Genomic DNA, 15,207 nt, shown 5'->3' on the forward strand with positions numbered 1-15,207 from the left:
CATATAGAATGCCAGTCTGTAAGCTTTTTGTAGTTTTGTTGCTGCATTGTAATCAATCCCTATTGTATACTTTGACGGATAATTGACCTTATTATTTAAATATTCTCATTTGGGACACTCTGCTGACTACCTTTTGGATGTCAAACGAGATTCAATGAAGATATTGTTGTCTGCATTATGGAGAAGTGAGATAAGTGTAGTTGTTGTACCTCCAGGATCTGCTATAAATTTGTGTTAACTGAATTCTTAGGGTTTCCAGGTATGGAAAAGGTATCTGAGCAAAATAATAAGTAGAATTAAGGCAGTCTACAAGCCAAATAAAATTATAGATGTAAAGATGTGGGGGATGGTTTCAGGGAGGACTGTAGCTGGGTAGAATTTTCAATATTTAGTAGACGTTTGACCATTCTTTGATGAAACAAATTGCTGATGTAAATCAATGATAAATATATTGATAATGCTTCAAATGGAATCTTCATGAGTACTATTTGCTGATAGGATTCAGCAGTCAGCTGATCGATGTTATAGTGCTCTGATCCATTTAGCATTTTTCCCCTTCAGAGTAGAACTAAGTTACCAGGATTCGGATTCGGATACAGATACGGATCCGGATCCGGATCCGGATTCGCTAGTTTTTTGAAAATCCAGGATCCGGATACGGCAAGGATACGGCAAGTACAAAAAATATAATAATATTAAAAATATAATAAAATTAATAATAGACACAAAATCATCCATATATATATATATTAAAGCTAAATCATTGTCATTCATTTTGTGCTTTTACCATATATTCAAGTTCATCTTTAATTATCTCTTCAAATTAACAAATTGTTGTTTTTTAAGTTTGCATTCATAAAACACCATCATTAGTTTATGCCCACACACCTATATTTTAAGATTATTAAGACAAAATTAAATTTAAAATTATATCTATATATCAATATGTATATTTAAATTTGTATAAATTTTATATATCATTTTAAATTTTAAATTAATTAATAAAAATTAGAAAAAAAAATATTTTAAAATAAAAAATATATGCTCAAATTCCAATCTATAAGTCAAAACTAAATTATAAATAAAAACTAAATTATAAATAAAAAGCAATATAATTTAAAAAATACATACCTATATTTTAAGTTTATTAAGACAAAACTAAACTTAAAAATATATATATATATATATATATATATTTGAAATTTGTATAAATTTTATATATCGTTTTAAATTTTAAATTAATTAATAAAAATTAGCAAAAAAATTATATGTTAAAATCTCAATCTATGAGTCAAAATATAGCTCGTAATAGCTCGTAAAATCGTAATAGCTCGTAAAAGCTCGGGTCATGGGTCATAACACCGCAACTAGGGCAACTTTAAACCCTGCCTGCGTGCTCGAAACTCTGCACGTTTAAAAATTCCGGAGATCGTGTAACTTGAAGCCAAGGTCCGGCGTTCGAAACCCTTGGAAATGTACCACGAATGTCTACAAAGTAAAAAAAACATGGCAAAAAAACTTAGAAATCCGGAAAAGTGACACGGGATCCGTTTCCAGATTTCAACATCCGTTTCTAACAAATATTAATCCGCCACGTGCCGGTTCTTGGGCGTATTTACGCGGATCCGGATTCGAATCCGGATCAGATCCGTGGATCCTGTACCCCAGAGGGCCGGATCCGGTAACTTAGGAGTAGAATTAAAGAATCTAGAGCAACTTTTTTACTATTATTAACTAGTGAATAGATTTAATATGAAGTCACAAAAATGCCCCTTTCTGCATTTGAATAAGGTAAACAACATAAGCACAATGGAACATTGAACCTGCTTTGCATCCTGTTGAAGATGTCCTCTCATTTGTGCTTCCCCAATTGAGCTTTCTCTTTGGGAAATTGCATGCAGTGCTGTCACTTTGCTCTCGACCAATGTGCCCTGAGTTTTGAGGTACCTCCATGTGTAGGGGTTTTGAGTCATCACAAATCTCACAGGCCAAAGTCTCATACCCAATCATATCCCCCAATCAAATCCATACCCCACTTTCTTTACATAATTTCACAACATTATATTAATGTTTGGGTCTGTAGCCCTCAGTTTTTTCCCCAGCATTTTGTTATGCCCTAGGGTGATTTTTCCAGCATTTGCTTGATGATCTTTTTCCTTCCTCATGCAGGGATCTTCTTATTATAGATTCTGGGAAGGACCTTCAAAGTTTCTGTCATGACTCACATCTTTTCCAAGTATTTCCTCATATATTCCAAGTGTCAACTCATGCATGACACGTGCCACTTTATTGTACAAGTGTCTTTTCTACGTATGTCATCATTAAAGTGAATGGGTGACAAGTTTCATAATTCAAGTGCCCTCTTCAAGTGCCCCATGAAGAGGGCACTTGAGATCTTAAACAAGTGTCACCTTACAAAGTTGCATCTTGACACATGTACCTTTGATCAAATTAATGATTTCCTTAATGACTTATTTACCCATATTCATTTATGTTATTAATTGTATCACACCCCTCCATTTATGGTCTCCAAGTTAAGTTTCAGGGTCAATAATTCTTAAGCAAAAAGGCGGTGGATATCCAATCAATTTTTTTTCGTCATATTGAAGGAGGGTCATGAAAAGAGTCACATGTATGTTTTTTTGAGATTTTAAAAAGTATCTCCTTCCAAAATTTCATCTTGACACTTGTACCTTCTACCAAATTAATGATATCCTAAAATGGCTTATCTATCCATATTAATTTATGTCATTATGTGTATCACACCTGACCATTTTTGGTCTCCAAGTTAGGTTCGGGTTCAACGATTCTTAAACAAAAAGGAATATCCAATCACTTTTTATTGATCATATATTGGAGAAGGGTCATGAAAAGAGTCACACATACCCCCCCACCTAGGAGAACATTGAACTCGTAACCCTTTTGTGCTTACATGCATTTTTCCACACTACTATTTGTATAGTTGGGTGTTTCTCATCATTTGACTATAGCATGGGTCTTGACAATACTTGCATGAAAATCCGCATGCATTAGTGTTAGTCAAATAAATATAGAATCACATTATCATATTAGTACCACATGCTACACAACACACAACATGCAATCTATACTTGTGTGATAAGCACAACATGGACACACTTTGAGCCTCCCATATGACATATTCAATAGTTGTGCTATGGGTATTTGATGACATCAAAGTTGCCTCTTTACATAATTCATACGTGGACCTGTGGGTTATGGGCCCACGTATATATCAGAAGGGTTCTAATTGGCAGAAACACAACGAAACTCGACCAATCACCGTCGGTCCTTCTTTGAACGCATATGGCCGGAACCCAAAAGGAGATAAACCCCAGTTCATAACATATCGGGTCCGCCAGAAATGTTAACCCACATGCACATTCGAGCACGATTACCGTCCGATCATTCAACCAACGAACGATCTGGATGGCTGGATCTCAATGAGGTTTTAATCTCGTTGTATAAAACCTTATCGCGCTCGTTTTCGGAATTAAGGTCCGTGCTTGTTGGCACGCGATATGCATCCGATCGCCTTTCAACGGATGGTCCGATCACCTCCAGACGTTAAACTTGTTTTAATGATTTTCTTGAGTCTGCTAGCCAAGGTAACTTGCTTGCAAGTTTCCACGCGATCACCGTGGATCTCCTCCCATCGGATGGATATGATGTTTCCTCCGCCATTCCTCTTCCATCGTTATTATCCGTCGATCTAGCCAATCCAACGGTTCCTGTTCTTTGCCGTTTTAATTCTTTCTACACCGTTGATCTTCCATTTTCAACGATGCGACTTAATCTCCACTGTTCTTTCGCCCTTCACTATCTCTTTACAATCCTTTAGGAAATTGAGAAAAACCCTGCGTATAGAAGATAATTCTCAATCTTCCTCTGTCTACTGTGAAAACCAATTGCGCTCACTTCCGGTTGATCCCTCTGTCCATTCAAAAGGGAAATCCCGATTTCTACATGCCTATACACAGGTTTTATTAGACAATTAAATACTAATCCCGTAAAGGAAATTTTGTCAGTTATTCATGCTATTCAACACAAAAATTCCACAGTGTTTCTCAGATTCACAATCAATACACCATAAGGCTATTAAGACACATACAGACACAAATTCCCACACATGATATATACAAATCCACACTGTTTTGGTATTTTTATAAAATATTTACAAGGGAAACAGTCACATTTGACTGTTTCAGTTCTTTTCCATAAAATCCATCTACTGCCCTTCCTAACTCCTCTCTCTTGCTCTTACTATCCTCTAGCTCTCTAACCCCTAGCTAGCCTCTAGCTAACCTTTGGCTAACCTCTCGAATTATTCAAAAGATCACAATTTATACAAAAACGGATTCATGAACCAATTTAGTTCAGATCCAACAATCTCTCACTCTCTCCTAAAGTATCTCTCCAGCTCCATTCTTTTCTCAAACAAAATCCAAATTAATCATTTAAATCCCTCAAATCCTCACTCTTCCTAGGATTACTCAACTGTGTCTAAGATCTCTACATTCACGACATATTCTCCATAAAAAAATTTACAATTAAAATCCCCTCAACTCAACTAAACTTAGGAAAATAAATAAAATGATTAAGGAACACACTCCCTTTAGTAAATGTGAAATAAGGCTCATGGGTCTTATAAGCTTTGAAGAATGCTCCTGCATCAGCATCACACATACCACATCACAATACATGCATGTAATGAATAACAATTCATTAACAATGAAATATCCAACATAGGAATGGAATGAAATATCCAAACATAGGAATGAAAGATAGTTGAAATCCATATAGGAGAATTGGTAATGAATAAATGAAATTTATGATTGATACATTAAGACTTGTGATGGATGTTCATTGAATGGTCATGAAGGTGAAGGGTTATGTCACTTAGTCATTATTGTTAATATTGACATTTTATTTTATATTTAAAACAAATTTACAATGCCCCACATCACTATACATGTAAGTTGCATATATATATAACACTATCTTGCAAAAAAGAAAAAGAATTATACATGTAAATGACATTTTTACAAGGAAAACCATGTCTATATTGACTCCCATAGATGATTACATGATGCAAAATCCTAAGTTAGCCTTTATAGATGAGGCTATACATCCAAAATCAGAACCCCGAACATAGGATCATAATGCAACTTAAATAATATTACAATTTTTTCAAGGATAAACGTGTCCTCCATGATTTTCTCAACAATAAAAATAAGTTTGGCAAAGTGAGAATTTGTTTAGATGCACTGATAAAAATAAATACTTAAATAGTTGGAGAAACCTCCACAAAATCATTATTGGTTGATTGCCAATGAGAATAGACTTCTAGAAGATCAATGAGCTTTGAAAGAGAATCAAGCTGAATGTTGATTTGACAGTTGTAAACACATGTCTCTATAGTTGGAAGTTCATCAACAACCCTGCCATTAATTAATTTGGTCATTTTGAAATAACTTTGTGGTTTGATCATGTATTTCCAAATTGAATCAAGATCAACCTTCAACGCTTGCTCTATCTTTTCATGACATTCCATTCTGCTTTCACATGCCTTTTTCCTTAGGGCCTCTACTTTTGGTCGTCTCTCCTTTGTAACTTCTGCTTCTTTGTTTCCTTGATAACTTGGATAATGGATTGCATTAGTGGGAAACACGTTTGTTTTGCCACCATGATTAATTCCTTGTAATAATGCAAATTTTCTTTCCAAGCTTTGAGCATTGTTTTCCATTGCATTGCATTGATTTTGGGCATGATGGGGAAGTGTTTTTTTCATCATTCTGCCAAGATAGTAGCCCAAACAATTTCTTCTTTGCTTCATCATATTCAACTTCCTTATCAATCATATCATTAAAGAAGGAATTTGCCATTTTCTCTTGAACTTGCACTAAGCTCAACCTATGACAACATAGTTCCTGTTCATGAAGGAACTGTTGATTGATGATAGTAGCTTGTTGCTTGAATTGTGCTAAGTCCACCATATTACCTACTGCTTCTTGGATTTTCATCTGCAGTTCATTCATCTGTGCATTTCTTTGTTGATTTATAACTTGGAATTCACATTGTATTCTATTAATTTATTCTTCTTAGAACCTTAACTATCCCTGTATTTGATTTCCCTCTTGGGACAACTATTGCTCTAACTGTTGAATTTTATCATCTTTTTGTTTGACAAACTCTTTTAATTCGCCAGCAAAGTCAATATTAGAGTTTGCATATGCCCTAATGTGAATATCTAAATCGTCAATAGTTTGATCTGGTCTATAAGCTCTGTAAGGGGACCCTTGTCTCTTCTTTTGTGTCTTAAGTTTTCTTCCCTTTTCCTACTTCTCTTTGCAATAGTCCTTTGATGAGGGTTGCAAAAGACCTCAATTGGTGGAATGTACTCTATTTCAATAGGTGGCATGGAACCTGCTAATATTTCTGTTAGCTCACTATCCCCATGCATTGAGCTAATAGGAGTTCTAATTGTTGGAAAGTCAATGTATTTGAATATTAATGTTGATTCGCCTTACCTTATAATCACTTGTGATATTAGTTGGCATTTTATTATTTTGTTTTTACTTCTTCATCAAGCAATTATCAAAACATGAAGATCGCGAAAAACAAAGAACACAAGATATAGACTCCATGCCAGGACAAAACCCCACAGCGAGGGAAAACCCAAACAATCCTCTTCTTATAGAATCAAATCAAAATGGGACCTTCAAGTTCCAAAGACTAAAGTCAAACCCCCTCCAAGCACCAAGTCAACGCTCCAAATGATCTCTTCCAAACAAGTCAAGGTCTTCCAAAGTCAACGAAGGTCAAACTCTCTAATATCTGGCTTAATCAAAGTTTCGATCCTACAATTTAGGTCTGCAATTCGACCTGCAACTTTTGACCCCCAACAATAGCAGAAACCCTAGATTTACTCGCATGTGTGAGCTGAAATGAGTAAAAAGGGCGAATCTTCTTCTTCTTCTTGATTTGCTTCTTCTTTCTTGACTCTCTCTTGAATTGTCTTCTTGTCTTACTTCAAATCGAACTGCAGAAGTGTCTTCAAATGAATCGAATTCATCTCCTTTATATACCCTTCACATGTGGTTGAATAGGCCTCTTCTATGTCAAATTGTTCTTGACTTGGGCCAACTTGGTCTTGGAGGTCTTCTTGACTTTCTAGACTAAAAAATAAATTCTTTTACTTGTTACAACTTGCCCAAATGGGCCTTATACAATTAATATTGACTCCCTTGACTCATGACAATTTTTCTTATGACATGACAAACCCTAGAAGCATGAAGAACATGCTAAACCTAGTTGACTAATTGTTTATTTTAGGCAACAATGGTATGTGTTCTATGCTTTAGAGCAATTTTACTTCAATTTCTTTATTAGCCCAGTATCAATATTTAGATTAGCCATCACATCAACATGATAGTAAAATGGAGATAGAACATAAACATAAACAATAGAAGACAAGCCAAGACAAGAGGACACAAGATGTGGCACCAAGCAGGGACAAACCCCAATGTGGGGAAACCCTTGATCAAATCTTCTTTTAGTCTTCAATAGTTCAGCAGAGAGAGAGATAGTACAATTTACAAATATGATAATTTTTAACAGCAGCAAAAGAGCCGTAACCAGAAAAGTCAATGTTGGTCAACAGGGCAGATTTGACCCTCAACAAATCGATCAAGTTCAGCCAACTTCAGCCTCCAAACAACAAGATAAAACAACCCTCAAAACAGTGAAATTCAACCCAGTCAAAGTCTGGTCAAACAACCCACTTGCGGTCAGCCCTAGCTGTAGTCAACACTGGTAAAATTTTCCAGAAATTTGGTCTCCTGAAATTTTGGCCTCTTGAAATTTCAGATGTGTGGAGAGAGAGAGAGAGGCCAAGAAATCCGTACCGAGGAGAGAGAGAGAAGTGTGAAGATGAGTGTGTCCAAATGAGGCTAAGTCACCTTCTATTTATATGCAACGTTGAGGATGAATAGACGTAATTGTTGGGCTTCTGAGCCTACATAAGTTTGCTGGTTGACCTTGACAATTTGTCCATAATTAAAATAAACTCATAACTTCATTTGTACATGTCGGAATTGAATGATCTTACACCTCTCGGAGAGAGGAATCCAAGAAACATATCAGCTGTCATAAATAAGATGACCCATGTGGAGTTTGGCCCTAGTTGCCAATTTTAACACTCCCTCTCAACTAGGGAGAACTCCATCTACTAATCCATCTTGCCAATCTGTACTATCTTTGTCATCAAGGCATTGCTCTGCTCTGCTCTATTGAACTATGAAGAAGAAGAAGTGATCGAGAATGTATCATACCATTCTCTACTGACCTGAAGTCAGTCCCAAATAAAGGAGAGTGTCTCATACCACTCTTACTGAACCGAAGTCAGTTCCAATCAAATGAGAGTGTCTCATACCACTCTTACGGACCCAAAGTCAGTTCCCATTCCCATATCAATATCGATCATCCTAGCATAGGGAGTATGGTAGTACACGCTGCGTCCATCGGTAGTACTATGGTCCCTATCCTCATTTAGCTACTCATTGGCCAGATGAGAGGTACTTCCCACAAGTCCCAGATTGCACGGGAAAGATGTCTCGGCAGGAGAAGGATGAACCACTCGTCTTGCCTACATGTCACCAAGGGGTATCACAGGGGAAGGCTGAACCACTCACCCTGTACACAACAAACCACTAGGGGAAGGTTGAACCACTCACCCTATTGTTGCTCATCACTCCAAGAAGTACCCCAAGCCCCCCCCGGAGCTCCCAGAGCTCAATGTCCATCTCATACAGGACCCTCATAACAGGGTCTCTCCACAACTCCAAGTCGTTCTCGGAAGGCCATAAATGACTTCTCCACACTCCCATCCGCTCCATGCTTCACCTTGTACCTCCAACGTGAGCCTACCACTGATTTTCACTTTGGGCATGGTACAATCTCCTAGACATCGTTCTTCATGATGGAGGAATATTCCCCCACCATGGCATCCTGCCAAACTTGTTGAGAGGTTGTCTCCTCGTAACAAGAGGGCTCTGAGTCTAACAACTTAGTCATCAATGCCATGTACCTAGTGTACTTTTGTCGCTGCTTGCTCTGCCTGAATGTAGGGCTGGGAGTCTCAATAAAAAGCCTTACTCCTCGACCAAGTCAACCTTCCAATATAATTCAACAACCTTCAATAGTCTCTTCTTGTTCAACAACTACAACCTAGCAACAACCCATAAAATTTCGGCTCGAACTACTCTAGAATTTCGGCCCAGCTTTAACATTGTAGTTTCGGCCCCTCCAATAGCTCAACAACTTCATACGTGTGAGAGAGAGAGATGGAATTTCGACTTCTTGTGCTTGATAGAGACCACCTTCTCCTTCACTATCCCTTTCCTCTTCTTCCCTTGAATTTCACACTTCTTCTTGTCCCAAAAATTGCAAATTGAACTTAATGAGTGTTTGTCAAATGAGGTCGAGTGCTGCCTTTATATAGGAGATTTTGCCCCTTAGTTAGGCTAACTTGGTGGAGGAGGCTTAGAAGACCTAATTTACATCAAAATAAATTTGTTTCTTGATTGAAAATGCCCAAGAAGGGTCTATTACATTATGACATAGACAAGGACACTTGGCATAAACCCTAGAAGCCTACAATGGAGGCTTTGACCTATAAACCATTGACCCAAGCATGAAACTCATGCTTTAATAAGTCAATTTCTTTAATAATAAAATTCCTTTTTCTTTCTTTTGACAAATACATTATATCATAACTCAACACTCCATTTTAACTAGGGAGGTATTCATAATTACATATATACAGAGGTACATAGAAGATCTCAAAATGATATGCTCTATGAAGAGTCATAGCACACACAATGCTACAGATTAGATACCTGATCAAGGTACTCTAATCGGGTGGGACTAAGATGGATTCAAGCTTTAGCCACTATAGGTACCATCAAGCTTTAAGCTTTACCACCAACCCAGGGATCTAGGTGCGTATCCAAGGTTGTAGCTCCATGACCAACGCCACCCTCCCTACTTCGGGATCTAGACATCAACACATAGGCCGACCAGATGTCCTCCCAATTATCTTGCCATAAGATGCTTCATCTCTCCTAATCAACTACATCAGGTATATCCACCAATTCAAGCATGCTTCAAACGTTCAACCTTTTATGGAGAGATCCTGCACAATCACAACCCCAATCAGTAATAATCTTTCATATATATATATATACAAGTAAACACAAACCTTCGAGGTTCTTAATCATTCTGATGCTACTTATATCATCATCAAGTTATCCAAATACAACTTGTTAGAAGCTTTCTTGTTTCATTTCTTCAGTAGCACCAAATACAACCTCGGTACTTCTCAAGTCATTGTGAACATACCTGTAGTACTTTCATTCTTTAGTTTCATTCTTACTTCAAGGTATTCATTACGACTGCCATAATATGCCCTCCCTCTCAACATAGGGAGATCAACAACTTCATAACATGGAAGAAACTTCATCTTTTCAAGGCTTCATTTGTTTCTCATGGCATCAAGGTCATCTTGATCATCATCATTCTTATAGCTTCCTTCATCATGCTCATCATTATGAATATTTTGCAATACTTTAATAGCAAGTACAACCAAGTATAAGTTGAAGCATGAAGTTAACTATATAAAAATCATGTCATTACAATGGAAGCATCAAAACATTCAAGATTTAGACATTAGATACCTAAACCTTGTTAGGTTCATAATCAACAAGGGTCATATTTTTTATTTTCTAGACTTCAACTATTTGCTACGGTTTTGTCATAAACCCTAGACTCCATCTTTGAGACACAGAGCCTTAGATATCAACAATTCAATCAAATAATAATCCTACTATACATCTAAGGATTCAGTGATATACTTTTAGAATTACATGTTAGACTCTACTAGGGTTTATTGCACATCCTAGATTTTATCATCAAAGCTAAATCATATCAATAATATCTTCATGTCTTAGAATATCAATCTCTACTAGGGTTTTGTTACAAACCCTAGATTTCACAAACTAAAACAATTAAGTTAGCATGCTTGCATATACATATCTAGGATTTCATAATTGAGCATTTCACAACAATATCTGCTAGATAAACCCAAGATAAAAACATTAATACATCAAAGTTAGATATACAACAATTTCATTCAGACTAGGGTTTTGATCAAACATACAAACATACACCTAGGGCATCATTCCCAGGATCTTACTATAACTATTACAAGAGTTTTGCTTATAAACCCTAATTCAACAAACCCCAAAGATTTAGGGTTTCGATATATAACTTAGTCTTTAGATATTAACAACAAACCCTAAAGAACTAGTGTTTCTATCATAACAATACCAAAACCCTAAACATCAAAAGAAATGGATTTTTAGATTTTATCAACAACCCTAAGTAGACTAGGGTTTCATATTGAGTACTGGCATACCCTTAGCAATAAGAGACTATGGTTGTATAGTGAACCCTCAAGGTTAGGGCTTCACAAAAATGATCAAAATGATAGTATAATGAGGGTAGATTCAATCCAATGATTAATCACCCTAACAAGAATCTTTAAGATTCAAAATCCTAGACATAACGATGTCAACAAATTAAAAAAAAAGAATGAACATACCTTTTTCTATGAAGAGAACCTTGTAACAAAACTTGTAATTTAAGACATACTTTGAGTTGCTCTTTAACAAACCTTGCAGGATATCAATTCTTGAAAGGTTTCCTTTGCAATAGAACTTCTTCCATGCTTCAATCTATCCTTTGAAGTCTTCTCCATAAACTTTGTGTATTTTGCAATCTTTCCTACTAAGGAAAATACAAAGAAAGGGTTATTAGCGTATAATACAAACAAATTTTGATATGAAAGGGAAACCAAACATAAAAGAGGAAACAAGATACTTATCTTTGGTAAAATGGTGAAGGCTCCCTCTTAATCCAATCTTGAGGGATACATACAACTTACCAAAAATAATTCAAAATTTTTCTAACAAGACATATTAGATCTACAAATTCTAGGAATCAAAACAAAAATGAAAACAACACAAGACTAAGAAGGATATATAGGAGAGGACTTAGTAGTACAAGTCTTTGACTTCCGATTCTTCAATCTTGTTCTTCCTAGGTGGAGCTTCATCGGTAATATTTGCTTGTTCCCTATCTCTCTTCTTATTCCTTGGATTCTCAGGACATTGATTTTTGTAATGATCCATCTTATGACAGTTGTAGCATTCAACAATGGATAGGTCAACTTTTTTCTTTGGTCCTTTGAACTTCTTGAAGGTCCCCTTCTTCTTGTGATGAGCAAAATAAGCATTAGAGGTGTTTTCTTCTCCATACTCCTTGTTGTTTACTAATGATATTCGGGCTTCTTCTTGCCTACATGCATTCCACATCTGTTTGAATGTTGGAGTATCCTTCCAACTGCTAATTCTTGATGCAAAAGCACTCCAAGATTTTGGTAGTCCTAGAAGAGCAGCAATTATGAGCTCCTTTTTTGGTACAACTTCATCTATTGCTTGGAGTTCATCTCTTATTCTAGATATCCTTACAAAGTATGATGATACAATATCGTCTCTTGTCATCTTTATTGTCCTTAGTTCATTCTTGAGGCTTGCTATTTGACCAATGTTCTTGATGGTGAATAATTTGGAGAGAGCCTCATACATTTCTTGAGCAGAGTCTATGTTGGATATGTATGGAATTAGGTTGTCCTTTACTCCATCTACTATTAGATTCATGGCCAAGATTTCAGTTTCTCTAAACTTCTCTTTTTCTTCTTCATCTGTAGGTTTTTTTCCTTGTACAAGGTTCAAAACTTTGTGCTTTGTGAGGATAAGATCTATCCTCTTTTTCCATGCCTTGTAGTTGGAGGCTCCTTCTAGTTTGTTTTCTCCCTTCATTGAGTTTGTCATATTGCTATCTTCTACTCCTTGTGACCTTCCTTGAAACCCTTATATCTCTCTTTTCAATAGATCTTTAGTTTTCCTTTTTTCTTCTTCTTTACCTTAGCTTTGATACCATGTTAGAAAATCAGAAAGGCAAAAATATTTTCTTACGTTGATAATTAATTGTGATATCTTTGTGTCATTAACTTTCTTATGTTCTTTTTTTATCTTTATTTCATCAGGGAATCATCAAAACAAAACACGAAGATGAATGGCACCAGATGTAGGCACTCGGCTAGGGCTAAAACCCCTCTATAGGGAAAAACCCAGTGAAACTCTTCCACTAGCAAATTCGAGTTGAGATAGACCAAGACCCTAGATCAAAAGACCTTCCTCCTCCACCAAGTCAGCGTTCCAATATAATTCAACAACCTTCAATAATCTCTTGTTGTCTTGCAGCTACAACCCAGCAACAATCCAAAAAATTTCGGCCCAGCTTTAACGTTGCAGGTTTGGCCCCTCCAACAATTTCCAACGTGAGAGAGAGAGAGAGAGAGAGAGAGAGAGAGAGAGAGAATTTTGACTTCTTGTGCTTGATAGAGACCTCCTTCTGCTTCGCTAGCCCTTTCCTCTTCTTCCCTTGAATTTTGCCTTTTTCTTGTCCCAGAGATTGTGGATCGAACTTGATGAGTGCGTGTGTCAAATGAGTTTGAGTTGTTGCCTTTAGTGGAGGAGGCCCAGAAGACCTAATTTACATCAAAATAAATTTGTTTCTTAATTGGCAATGCCCAAGGAGGGTCAATTACATTATGATATGGACAAGGACACTTGACATAAACCCTAGAAGCCTACAATGGATGCTTTGTTTGACTTATAAACCATTGACCCAAGCATGAAACTTGTGCTTTAATAAGTCATTTTCTTTAATAATAAAATTCTTTTTTCTTTTATTTTTGACAATTACACTATATCATAACTCAAATACAACTATGAAGACCGACGCTAGTTACATTCGTCAACAACTCCCTCTTAGCAAGGAAACGATTTTGTACAACTCCCAACTTATCTCTGAAAAACACGAACTCGCTTTTGACTAAGGCCTTTGTCAAGATATCTGCAACCTGTTCATCTATGGGAATGTATGGTAGCTTTACTATCCCTTTCTACACACAGTGTCTGAGATGATGGTACTTGATCTCGATGTGCTTGGAGCGGTCATTGAAAATTGGATTCTCAGAGAGCTTAATGCAACTTTGATTGTTACAGTAAATCACGATGGGCTACAACACTTGCCTGAAAAGACCCACAAGGAACTTTGTCATCCAGATGATTTCACATGCCACCAAGCTGGCAACCATGTATTTGGCCTCTGCTAAACTGAAAGCAACTAATCCCGTTTCCTGCTGAACCAGGAAACAACTGTTGATTCAATGCTGAAGACGCAACGTAAAGTACTATTTCGATCTGTGGAGCTTCCTACCCGATCTGCATCTGTGAAGCCTTCAAGCCTCACTGCATCAACTTGTTTGTACCATAACCCATAATTTGCCATGCCTTTGAGATACCTCAAGACATGCTTGGCAGTAAACCAGTGAATTTTGGTAGGTTCCATCATGAACTGGCTCAACTGGTTCATTGCAAAACATATGTCAGGCCATGTGTTAACTAAGTACATCGATTACCCAATGAGATGCTTGTACAACGTGGCATCTACTCACTCTACTCTACTAGCATCCACCTTCCTCCAGTTTGTGACTAGAGGCGTGGTCATGAGATTGCTTATAAAACGTCTTGAGAATCTCTGTAGTGTACTTTCCCTGCCTCGAAGATTTCCCCATCACCTTGCCATACCTCCAACCCAAGGAAATAATGCATAAGCCCTATGTCCTTTATCTCAAACTCTCTTGCAAGATATGCCTTGCAGTCTTGAATTAAGTTGTCTGCTCCGGTCAAGATAAGATCGTCAACCTAGAGCACTAGAATGAGCGAAAGCACTCCAACCGTGATGTAATATAAGTTGGCATCTGCCTCACTCTGAGTGAAGCCCAATCATTGAAGGTAGCTGTCAATACGAGTGTACCAAGCTCTCTATGCCTGCTTGAGCCCATAAAGAGCTCTCTTCAACAAACAAACATGAGTGTCTCTGTTGAAAGTCTCAAACCCCTCTGGCTGCTCCATATAAGTCTCCTCCCCAACCACCTTGTTGAGGAATGATGTCTTCATGTCCCTCTAGTGTATCTCCCAACCCATTTGAGTTGCAAGT

General features: G+C 37.0%; 1 protein-coding gene across 2 annotated transcripts in view; it reads left to right on the forward strand.

Annotated features, from left to right (window-relative positions):
• LOC149167838 (light-inducible protein CPRF2-like) overlaps positions 1-15,207 on the forward strand; it is a 53,688-nt gene that overhangs the window by 16,214 nt on the left and 22,267 nt on the right. The window lies entirely within an intron of this gene.

The sequence above is a fragment of the Pinus tabuliformis genome, chromosome 5_1, assembly GCF_031772625.1.
Source record: "Pinus tabuliformis cultivar Carrire ecotype Pingquan chromosome 5_1, CPIR1, whole genome shotgun sequence".
Classification (NCBI taxonomy): Eukaryota; Viridiplantae; Streptophyta; class Pinopsida; order Pinales; family Pinaceae; genus Pinus; species Pinus tabuliformis.